We start from the raw sequence: 11,969 nt of genomic DNA on the forward strand, positions 1-11,969 counted from the left end.
GCATCTACATGTCATCAGGTACACCAGGTTTGATGAATTACAGTTAGTGAACTGACGTTGTGTCCATATTCTGCCTGGTTCTAAGTCCAGGGTTTTGGATGAGGAAGTGAGGTGGCATACACTACAATTATTGCACGGCTGGTGTCCTGTAAGTTTTGGTAAGCCCCAGGCATTGAGGACAGTGTTGTCTTTAGTGGTTTGGTTGGGCCTGGGTCTGGTGTGTACTAGGGAGTCTTTCAGATTCTTCGCCCTTTTATATGCAAATCTGGGTTTTTCCCAGTTTCGGTTGCCCGAATTAATAATCTTCCAGTTCCTGTTGATTATGCTGGAAACCTGGTTGGACACGGTATTGTAAGTGGTGACGCATGTCAGAGTAGGTTCCTCAGGAGGCCTAGTTGTTGCCTCAAGTAGCGCTTCCCTATTTTGGTTTCGCGCCCTCTTGCAGGTGGTGTTCAGGATCCTTGTGGGGTATCCCCTGTCTTCCAGTTTATGGACTAGGCTGGCTGATTGTTGTTTGAAATCCTGGATTCGGCTGCAATTGCGTCTGAGACGCAAAAACTGACCATAAGGGAGATTTTCCCGTAGAGGTCTAGGGTGGAAGCTGTCAAACCTCAGAAGGGAATTCCTTGACGTAGGTTTGTGGTAGGTCGTAGTTGTCAGGCCATCCATATCTGCTTTGATGTTAAGGTCCAGGAAGGCCAATTCCGAGGCACTACTCGTGCAGGTAAATCTCAGGTAGTTGTCGCAGGTGTTGATCCACACGAGGAATTGATCCAGGGATTCCTGGTTCCCTTCCCAGATAACCAGGATGTCGTCGATATAGCAACGCCACATGCTGATGTTAGCTGCGTAGGGATTGTTCACAGATTGTATGTGTGTTTTTTCAAAGTGGGCTACATAAAGACCAGCTATGCTGGGAGCGAAAACGCTCCCCATGCTCGTCCCATTGGTCTGTAGGTACAGCTTGCCCTCATACTCGAAGTAGTTGTCCTTTAATGCGAGGGTGGCACATTCCATTATGAAGCTGCGTGGAGTGTGATGGTTCCAGGCAGTTCCCATTAGGACTTCCTCCAGTACTTTCAGTGTTGCGTCCTGCGGTAGACTAGTGTATAGGCTCTCAATGTCTAATCCGACAAGGAGTTGGGTTTCTGGGTTGTAGTTGACTTCTTTAATCACATTGAGAAGATGTTTCGTGTCCTTAATGTACGATGGTGTAAGTTGCACTAGTGGGTTTAGGAAGAAATCGCAGAAGCGTGACAGGGGCTCTAAGAGTGATTGATTTCCTGACACAATTGGTCTTCCCGGTGGTGGGGTTACCCCTTTATGTACCTTTGGTAGGGTGTAGAAATATGGGGTTTTAGTATTTTTGCTGCACAGATAGTCAGCCTCCTGTTTGGAGATATGTTCGGCATCTCGGGCATTTTTTACCAAGGTCAGTATCCTCTCACCTAGTTCTTCGGTAGGGTCCTTCCTGAGTGGTCTGTAATTCCTGGTGTCGCTTAGGAGTCTGCGACATTCGGTGTCATAATCCGTTTTGTCCATGAGCACGATACCTCCGCCCTTGTCGGCGGGTTTTATGACAAGGGTAGGGTTAGCCTGCAGGCGTCTTATTGTTTCACGCTCCCGATGGGACAGGTTGTTGAAGGTGTTTCTCTCCTGTATATTCTCCACCTCAGTGTAGACCGCCTGTTCAAAGGCAGCAATCTCGACAGGTATACTGGCGGGTGGTGGGACGAAAGTGGATTTTAGTCTGAGGCCTGTCTCGTTGGGGATCTCCTCTTGGGGGTCATTAGACTCTGTTTTCTTTTCAAAGAAGGCTTTTAATTTTAATTTCCTAAAGAACTCTGCTAGTTCCATGTGTAATTTGAAGTGATCCAGTTTGGCTGTAGGGACGAAGGATAGGCCCTTGTTCAGGACTGCTATTTCTTCCTCTGTCAGTTGTGTGCTGGAAATATTGAACACCAGTTGGTCTTTGGTTCTCACTGCTGTTGTTATTTGCTTGGTCCCGCCTGCTCCTTGGTTTTGTTCCTCGTGTTCGAGCTCACTGGTTCCGCCTCTGGTGTCCAGTGAACCTGCGGTGCATTTCTTCTCTTTCCGCGATTCCTTCGGCCCTGTGATAAAAAAGGATATCTTTGATTCTGATTCCCTTGGAAGTATGGTATCTGTCCTGGTGCGTACATGTGTATCTTGCACTTCAACGATTGAAGGAGATTTGTTCCAACACAATGGGATTAGTTGGAGACACTCAAGATTCACGAATTGTAAAACCAAATTTGTGATCTATGGAATTTTGTGTCCATGCAACAAGCTATATATCGGAAAAACGAGTCAAGAAATCAGACAAAGAATAAACCACACAGATACCGGATAAAAAGAAGTATCCTCAGTGCACCTTTGGTGCAACATTGGATCGAATTCGCACATGCAGAAACTGACTTAAAATGGACAGTAATCTCCAAGGTGGAACCTGACCCAAGAGGAGGTGACCTGGAAGAAAAACTATCGTCACGAGAAGCGACTCTGATTTTAAAATGTAATACATCAGTCACAGGACTGAATGAAATGTCGGAACTATATCATTTATAAAGTCTCAGCTAGCTGAATACCGCTGGTATTGACACTGATCCAGCTCCATAGTCCCCAAATATCTGCCCATAGACTACATTAATTCAGTCCATTGCCTTCTGCGGCACTACCTTTTCCACAGTTCCCAAGTGCCTGCCTACAGACTACATCAATCCTGTCCATTGCCTGCTGCGCAACTACCTTTTCCATTAAACCACACTGACAGGACTAGGACCGAATAAGCACCCAAATGATTCTATTCCGAGGACCCTCACTGCACGCCCTATTTATGAATCATGGACCAAAACCACCTGTGAAAAACCATATTTTCCGACATTACGCGGACCTTAAACTCAACGAGTTTGTATTATTATGAAGGAAGGCACGAACACGCGCAAAATAATCCCCTCTTTTAATGCCATCCTATATGTTCAGCTAGTCTCATTATGACTTCTTGAGAATATAGTTAGCGCATGAACATTGTGAATTAATTCAACACCGAACAGCGCTAGACGCGATAAACTACATTTCCCGGCATCCCGCGGGTTTGGTCCACGTCATATTGGCGGACACTGACACACTCCGACAAGCGACGGCTGATCGGAAGACGCCGCGCGTAGGAGAGGAGACCCGGTTATATTCAGGTATGCACGAGCACGCTTTAAACCTGATCAAAACCTAGTAGAATAGGTGTTACAAGGCCTGCAACCTGGGCGTCACGGCCACTGACAGAATCATTTCATTTCAAATGCAGGTACTGGGTGGCACTGAACATCGTACATGAGACGATTGAGATCCGCTAAGACTCACGTGACTTAGACCTTTTGAACCAAGGTAAATATAGAAGCCACCAGATAAGCTTTTGCTCGCGCTGAAAACCAAGCCTTTACCTAGTACTGGTATTTCTAACAGGGTCTTTTTGGCTTTAACAGCTTATTGGCGCAGTACCAATTATGATCTCGTCATCTATCTTATAAGGATTTTGGACTGTAAACATTTCCCACCCTTTTCACGAAGAAGAGAAGGCAATTTTCTTAGCTAGTGCTGGTTCTTTTGAAGTTGAAGGTTGCGCGTAGGAGTTTTGATATTAAGGATTGTTACCTTTATGTCCCTACAGGATTCAATCCTTCAAGGTCCTGAGGAGAATCCCCGCTATTAAGGGGCATCAAAACGCGTAGACCCTTTTCTTGTGTTTTCAGGCCAATCAAACAAGAATGATGCCTGTGATTTCTTCATAGATTGTTTAAAAAGTTGATGGCCTGTAATTTTGATTGATATGTGTTGTTTCAAGAAATGTTTTGAAATAATTTGATTAATACCCCACCCCCTAAACCAATAATAAGATTTTTGATTCTAGGTGAGGGTATTAATAAGTCTCTTGTTCTTTTTTCTTTGTTTGACCAGGTTGTCTGACACAGTGTAGAAGAATTTTTCGTATGTGTTTTTTTTTATGGTGACTGAATGTTGGATGATTGTGGATTTTGTATGACTGACCATTGACATGTTGACACTTTTCTCTTTCACTGCGCTCACAATTCCCTGTTGCTCTTTACTCAATCCCAAGCAAAGATTTTTTCACTCCTACCCCCTCCCGTGTTCACATGAATATGGACAATTCTGTCATGAAACTAAAATAATACTTTTGCATCGTAAAATACTTATAAAATTAAATTGATTAAATCTGACTTTGGTTGTCTTTTGTATATGTCAACAGTTTAATGTCGTTGAACATAGAATATAGGCTGACTTATTGAGCAGTACTGGCATTTTGTTTTGTTTAGACTGATAGTGGCGCAGCCTTACTGCGCTTTAGCCAAACCCTTTTGATGTTTCTTGATCAAGGGAACAGCAGAAGCATTAGCTTTGAGAGATTTACCGAACTCAGAGTGACTGAGCTTCGGCCTCTGGGGTGCCCTCCCCCTTCTCTTTTTTGGTGGCGGAGGGCCAAGAGCTTTGGGTGCATAAAGCGTCTTGCCCTTCCTTTTTTGTAAGTCCCTGGCTATAAGAGAAGGCGCATTAGTAGCATCAAGTATAGAGTTGGAAGTACCAGGAGACAACACATTAGATGGGGATACAATATTGACAATTACAGATGGCGAGGGAGTTTCTCTAAGGAGTATAGGAAACTTATCAAGTGACAAAGGGTCTTCACTTGTAATATCTGAGATAGAGTCTGTAAGAACCGGTATAGGCACCATGTCCAGCAAGGGTCTATTCTTCAGGCTTTCAATAGAGCGACGACGCTCAATTCTACGCTCCAACAACTCATTTTCCTTGTCCGGGTCCAAAGCAGCTTTAGTGAAGTAGTTCTCAAGAGTTCCTTTACTACCTCCCGCAGATGCAGATTTATCGCTGATTGTGGACATAGTGGAGTAGTCCTACCTTACACCAGCCTTTAGGTCTCCAATGGGCGGAAAGGGGGTGGCCCGTCCCGTCCTCCTCCGTCCCTGGACGGCCACAGACGGTCCGCCCTTTGCCCGGGCTTCGCCCGGCGTCCCGCGTTGCGGAGGTCGCCGACCTTTAACGCGCCTCCAGGCGCCGATGCTGACCGGAAAGGTCTGCGCCACCGCTAGGACTCCTGGGTAGCCGAGTCCTCCACTCGGCGGCCGCCTGAGATGTGTAGTGCGGCAGCGGGAGGACTCGGGCAAAAGCAGGGAGAGTGGGTCAAGCAGTAATTAGGTGAGCAGAGTGGCCTTTGAGGGGATTACAGCCCCGTAACGGTAATGCCAGAAAGATTGCACCACTTGGTCGGAGGACGCCGACCTTTAACGCGCCTCCAGGCGCCGATGCTGACTGGAAAGGTCTGCGCCACCGCTAGGACTCCTGGGTAGCCGAGTCCTCCACTCTGCGGCTGCCTGAGATGTGTAGCGTGGCAGCGGGAGGACTCTGGCAAAAGCAGGGAGAGTGGGTCCAGCAGTAATTAGGTGAGCAGAGTGGCCTTTGAGGGGATTACAGCCCCGTAACGGTAATGCCGGAAAGATTGCACCACTTGGTCGGAGGACGCCGACCTTTAACGCGCCTCCAGGCGCCGATGCTGACTGGAAAGGTCTGCGCCACCGCTAGGACTCCTGGGTAGCCGAGTCCTCCACTCGGCGGCCGCCTGAGATGTGTAGCGCGGCAGCAGGAGGACTCGGGCAAAAGCAGGGAGAGTGGGTCCAGCAGTAATTAGGTGAGCAGAGTGGCCTTTGAGGGGATTACAGCCCCGTAACGGTAATGCCGGAAAGATTGCACCACTTGGTCGGAGGACGCCGACCTTTAACGCGCCTCCAGGTGCCGATGCTGACTGGAAAGGTCTGCGCCACCGCTAGGACTCCTGGGTAGCCGAGTCCTCCACTCGGCGGCTGCCTGAGATGTGTAGCGCGGCAGCGGGAGGACTCGGGCAAAAGCAGGGAGAGTAGGTCCAGCAGTAATTAGGTGAGCAGAGTGGCCTTTGAGGGGATTACAGCCCCGTAACGGTAATGCCGGAAAGATTGCACTACTTGGTCGGAGGACGCCGACCTTTAACGCGCCTCCAGGCGCCAATGCTGACTGGAAAGGTCTGCGCCACCGCTAGGACTCCTGGGTAGCCGATTCCTCCACTCGGCGGCCGCCTGAGATGTGTAGCGCGGCAGCGGGAGGACTCGGGCAAAAGCAGGGAGAGTGGGTCCAGCAGTAATTAGGTGAGCAGAGTGGCCTTTGAGGGGATTACAGCACCGTAACGGTAATGCCGGAAAGATTGCATCGCTTGGTCGGAGGACGCCGACCTTTAACGCGCCTCCAGGCGCCGATGCTGACTGGAAAGGTCTGCGCCACCGCTAGGACTCCTGGGTAGCCGAGTCCTCCACTCGGCGGCCGCCTGAGATGTGTAACGCGGCAGCGGGAGGACTCGGGCAAAAGCAGGGAGAGTGGGTCCAGCAGTAATTAGGTGAGCAGAGTGGCCTTTGAGGGGATTACAGCCCCGTAACGGTAATGCCGGAAAGATTGCACCACTTGGTCGGAGGACGCTGACCTTTAACGCGCCTCCAGGCGCCGATGCTGACTGGAAAGGTCTGCGCCACCGCTAGGACTCCTGGGGAGCCGAGTCCTCCACTCGGCAGCCGCCTGAGATGTGTAACGCAGCAGCGGGAGGACTCGGGCAAAAGCAGGGAGAGTGGGTCCAGCAGTAATTAGGTGAGCAGAGTGGCCTTTGAGGGGATTACAGCCCCGTAACGGTCATGCCGGAAAGATTTCTACTCTCTTCTCTCCAATTTTAAACATTTTTCACTTTATCACTTATAATCATTCATGCACTGCAAAACAGTTACCCTAATACATATATTTAGGTACTCCTTACACATGATTATCAATGGTTTAGTGACAGCCTCTATAAAACCTTGAGGCTGCCAGCATACTCTCCTAGGAATGAGGAGAACCCATATGATGACTAGGGCGGTATCCAATGGGAACTGATGGGTACTTTTTATACCCTAGTGATGCAATGTTGTATTCACAGTTTACTTTAATACACGTATAATCTTTCTCACCACTTATAAGTCTGGTTTTCACAGTTGTGTCATGAACAGGAAATAGAGTTGAATCACTAGACCCATAGACATTGTATTATGAGTACTTGTTTTTTGGGGGTCATGTTAATGTATTGGTCTTTAAGAATGCCCTGAGACCCTCTTTCAAAATGGTTTTTTTGTGGCGTTGAACTTATGCCTCATGGCTCATTACTCAAAAGACTATCTTCCTCCACTTATTGCTAACCTCGATTAAAAGTCACCCCCGGTTTTTGCCCATGCATGGGGTTACATACCCATCAAGGTGCAAATGTGCTGTGCTTATTCATCACGTTGTATTGGAAGCACCTTTTTTCTGTTTTTGTTCATGTTACCTCCCAGTCTGTTAATCTTTATTTTCGCTAAAAGTACCACGAAGTCATCACAAGTGTGGTTGAACCTGAAGTAATGATCAGCAAGTGGGGCATTTTCTTTATTGGTTCTTTTTTTTTTTTTTTACTTTATTTATCCTTTTCATATATGAATACAATGACGTTACATTTCTTACACAATGGATTGGGTAAACGATGTCATCATAGAGAGCGTGCATATAAATACAAATTAATACATGGTTTAATGTTGGGGGCCACAATGAGTCAGGAAGCTGTATATATTGATAAAGGATCTATGACAGAATATCGACTACAAAAATATCGACCTACAAGAATATCGAGTCAACAATATCGAGGGCAAAAATATCGACATCCTATCTACAACATGGTAAGTACAAAAATATCGAAAAAATAATATCGTTGTAAAAAATATCGATGTTAAAAATATCGATTTTGTTTTAAATATATATAAATGTAAAAGTAAGTATATAACACTAATAAATAAAATATACATATTTAAAAGTATCTAATAATGTTTAAAATTAATAAATAAAAATATATACAGTAAAGATATAATATATATGTACTGAACAATAAGTATTAATAATTAATTTACTAAAAATACCCCATTACCCAAGAACTGAAAACTGACCATGAACCCTAAAAATACCCCTTTACCCAAGAACTGAAAACTGACCCTGAACCCTAAAAATACCCCTTTACCCAAAAACTGAAAACTGACCCTGAACCCTAAAAATACCCCTTTACCCATGAACTGAAAACTGACCCTGAACCCTAAAAATACCCCTTTCCCCATGAACTGAAAACTGACCCTGAACGCTAAAAATACCCCTTTACCCATGAACTGAAAACTGACCCTGAACCCTAAAAATACCCCTTTCCCCATGAACTGAAAACTGACCCTGAACCCTAAAAATACCCCTTTCCCCATGAACTGAAAACTGACCCTGAACCCTAAAAAATACCCCTTTACCCATGAACTGAAAACTGACCCTGAACCCTAAAAATACCCCTTTACCCAAAAACTGAAAACTGACCATGAACCCTAAAAATACCCCCTTACCCAACAACTGAAAACTGACCCTGAACCCTAAAAATACCCCTTTACCCAAGAACTGAAAACTGACCCTGAACCCTAAAAATACCCCTTTACCCAAAAACTGAAAACTGACCCTGAACCCTAAAAATACCCCTTTACCCATGAACTGAAAACTGACCCTGAACCCTAAAAATACCCCTTTACCCATGAACTGAAAACTGACCCTGAACACTAAAAATACCCATTTACCCATGAACTGAAAACTGACCCTGAACCCTAAAAATACCCCTTTACCCAAAAACAGAAAACTGACCCTGAACCCTAAAAATACCCCTTTACCCATGAACTGAAAACTGACCCTGAACACTAAAAATACCCCTTTACCCAAAAACAGAAAACTGACCCTGAACCCTAAAAATACCCCTTTACCCAAAAACCCAAAAATGACCCTGAACCCTAAAAATACTCCTTAACCCAAAGGTAAATAATATTATTTAATTAGCAATTAATAATTAATTAACAATAACAATAAAATAAATATATTAGCACATAAGCTGTAATTAATATAATTTAATAATTAATATCATTTTCCCCAATTAATTAATTAACAGTAACTAAAAATTATATATATAAATAAATTACTCTAATAATGTAATTAACTAACTAATATTATTTAATTACCAATTAATTACTAATGTAAAATATGTACCAAATTACATTAATTAATTAACTAATTAATATTAATTATTTGCCAATTAATTAGTTATAAATATTTAAAAACATATATTAATTAATTAATTATTATTAAATTACTCCCCACCCTATTCCCCTATAAACCCACATCCCGCTACAGAAAATATATATCAATTAATCAATTAATTATTTCCCAATTAATCAATATTAATTAGCAAATAATTATAATTAATTAATTAATCCTACTAATTATTAATCAACTTACCATAATTAAATTACTTCCCACCCTATTCCCCTATAAACCCACAACCCGCTCCGGTCCTAAAACATCAAATTTCCTTATAAATTTCTATATTATTATAGAAAATGTATACACATATAATAGTAATTATTTTAAATACTTAAATTAAACATATAACACATACATAATAAAAAACTATAAAATAATACAAATATCGATATTAGTGTCATCGAAATTATTAACATCGATATATATGCTATCGATATTACTAACTTCGATATTACTTACATCGATATTAAGTATTTCGATATTACTTACCTTGGGTCGATATTCTGTCCTACGATATTCTTGCCTTCGATATTATGCTCCTTCGATATTACAGACTCGATATTATGGTAAGTCGATATTTCCAACTCGATATTTTGACTGTCTACCATTGATAAATGTGTGAAATATCATGTACAAGAGAACAGAAATCATCGCCGACACTTCAAGATATACGTGATGACATAAGAATCAATTGTGCAAAAAAGACATCAGAGGACAAAACATCAGTCAAATAAAAACAGATGCAAGTCACCGGTGAAATAAAGACACCTCAACCAATCCCCTCAGTAACTATGCCATTTTCCGGCTGAGATTGGCGTTCAGCTGTGATCTTGGAAATGTAGGAATGGTAGGGCCCTCAGATATCCACCGGCCTGGACGCGCTAGGGACCTGTGCTGAGTATTCCACACAACTAGTGTTACAAAAGGCCATGCTTCCAATCCATGACTTCACTTTCGGAGGGCGCCTATCACCCCATAGCAAAGCGATTTCCCGCTTGGCTAACAAAAACCCCAGTGCAGCAAGTTTTCTAACACCGCAAGGGAAGTTGGATACATAGCCCAGCAATGCAATTTCCGGAGTAGGAATCCGATCCATGCCTAAAATATCGCCGAAAGTCATGTGTACCTGACACCAATAGACATGGAGAAGGGGGCAAGTCCACGTAAGATGGGCAGAATCGGCAAAGGGGGCCTTGCACTTAGGGCAGTGGTGGGGGTGATTAGGGTCTATTCGGTGCGAGCGTGTTGGGGTATGATACAATCTACGGAGAAATTTAAAGTGGACGAGCTTATGTCTACTGTTTAGGGAAACTTCTTTAGTTGCTTTACAGCATTGTTCCCATTGATCGTCCAAAATGGATTTCGCCAAATCCTCCTCCCATGCGGTTCGAACTTTGGAGTCAAAAGCTGGGAGTGAGTCACTACACATTTTGTAAAAATGTAAATACCAAGTGCGCTCCATAAGGATGTTGAATAAGAAGTGTGAGTGGGGGTGCTGGGTCAGGAGCCAGAGGAAATGTGGGAAACGAGGCGCGCAACATGGATCGCAGCCGAGTCAGAACGAAGGAGTCCATGAACGAGCGTTCAGTGAATCGTGAATCATCAGAAATAGAAAAAGCGTGTCCCTTAGGGAAGAGATCTCCAATGTTATGAATGCTGAATTTCTCCAACGTGTGCTTAACAACTGTTTCCCCGGTAATTGGAAACCAAGTAGCGTTGGGCAATGGAAGAGCAGGTGAATACAACTGGGTCAAACCCAGCAGTCTGCGAAGCCTATCCCAGGCCCAGCAGGTGGACGAAACAGTTTGTATGTCCCGAGGATCGCGTTGGGAAGCCCTCTGGGAGCACATAAGAAAGGAGGCCAGGAAGAACCAAATCCCCTTCCGTTTTCAGATATAAGATGCGAGCGTCTGGGTGAAACCAGGGGTATGCGTAGGAACATTGTGCAATTAAAAAATAGAGATAAAAATCAGAGACGCCAAGTCCGCCCCTTTCATATGTAAGAGTCAGTACTCGCCAGCTGACACGCGGAGTCTTGTCTCCCCAAACTAGGTGTAACAACAAAGAGCGCACCTGAGAAAAGAAGATCTTGGTGAGGGGGATCGTAATATTATTGAAAAGATATAAAAAGCGGGGGAGGACCACCATTTTAATTATAACAATACGCCCAACCATAGACGGCGGGAGGTGAATCCACCTCTCAATCTGGCCTTCCAACAGACTGACTACGCTGCCATAATTCAATCTGATCATGGTGGCAGTGTCAAGATGAATATGAACACCCAGATATTTGACCGACTCCTGGATCCATTCAAGGGGGAAGGGGCAATTCCAAGCAGATGTGTTAGGGGTAAGCGGAAAAATCACAGATTTATGTCAGTTGATGTAAAGGCCAGAGAATTTGCCAAAGCGGATTATTTCCAAAATAAGAGGTTCAAGGTTAAGTTGGGGCATCCGGACAAATAAAATCATATCGTCCGCATACAATGAGATCAGGAGAAGGCCGGTGCGGAACTGAAGCCCCTGGTGCAGATGTTTCTCTTGGAAATGACGGACCAGAGGATCGATTGCCAGAATGAAAAGTAGAGGGGATAAGGGGCAACTCTGGCGTGTGCCACGAGACAAGGAGAACGGCTCATTATTGGTGCCATTCAGACGCAGCCTAGCCGTAGGCTCAGTATATAGTAAAGCCACTGTAGATACAAAACATTCCGGCATGCCCATGCGTC

General features: G+C 44.3%; 1 long non-coding RNA gene across 1 annotated transcript; it reads left to right on the plus strand.

Moving 5' to 3' along the window:
• Positions 1-3,131: 3,131 nt before the first annotated feature.
• LOC147751580 (uncharacterized) lies at positions 3,132-3,610 on the plus strand. The gene is made up of 3 exons (XR_015300054.1): positions 3,132-3,209; positions 3,320-3,399; positions 3,498-3,610. It is a non-coding gene; the product is annotated as an uncharacterized LOC147751580 (long non-coding RNA).
• Positions 3,611-11,969: the final 8,359 nt, after the last annotated feature.

This window comes from Lissotriton vulgaris, chromosome 1_1 (assembly GCF_964263255.1).
Source record: "Lissotriton vulgaris chromosome 1_1, aLisVul1.2, whole genome shotgun sequence".
NCBI classification, from domain to species: Eukaryota; Metazoa; Chordata; class Amphibia; order Caudata; family Salamandridae; genus Lissotriton; species Lissotriton vulgaris.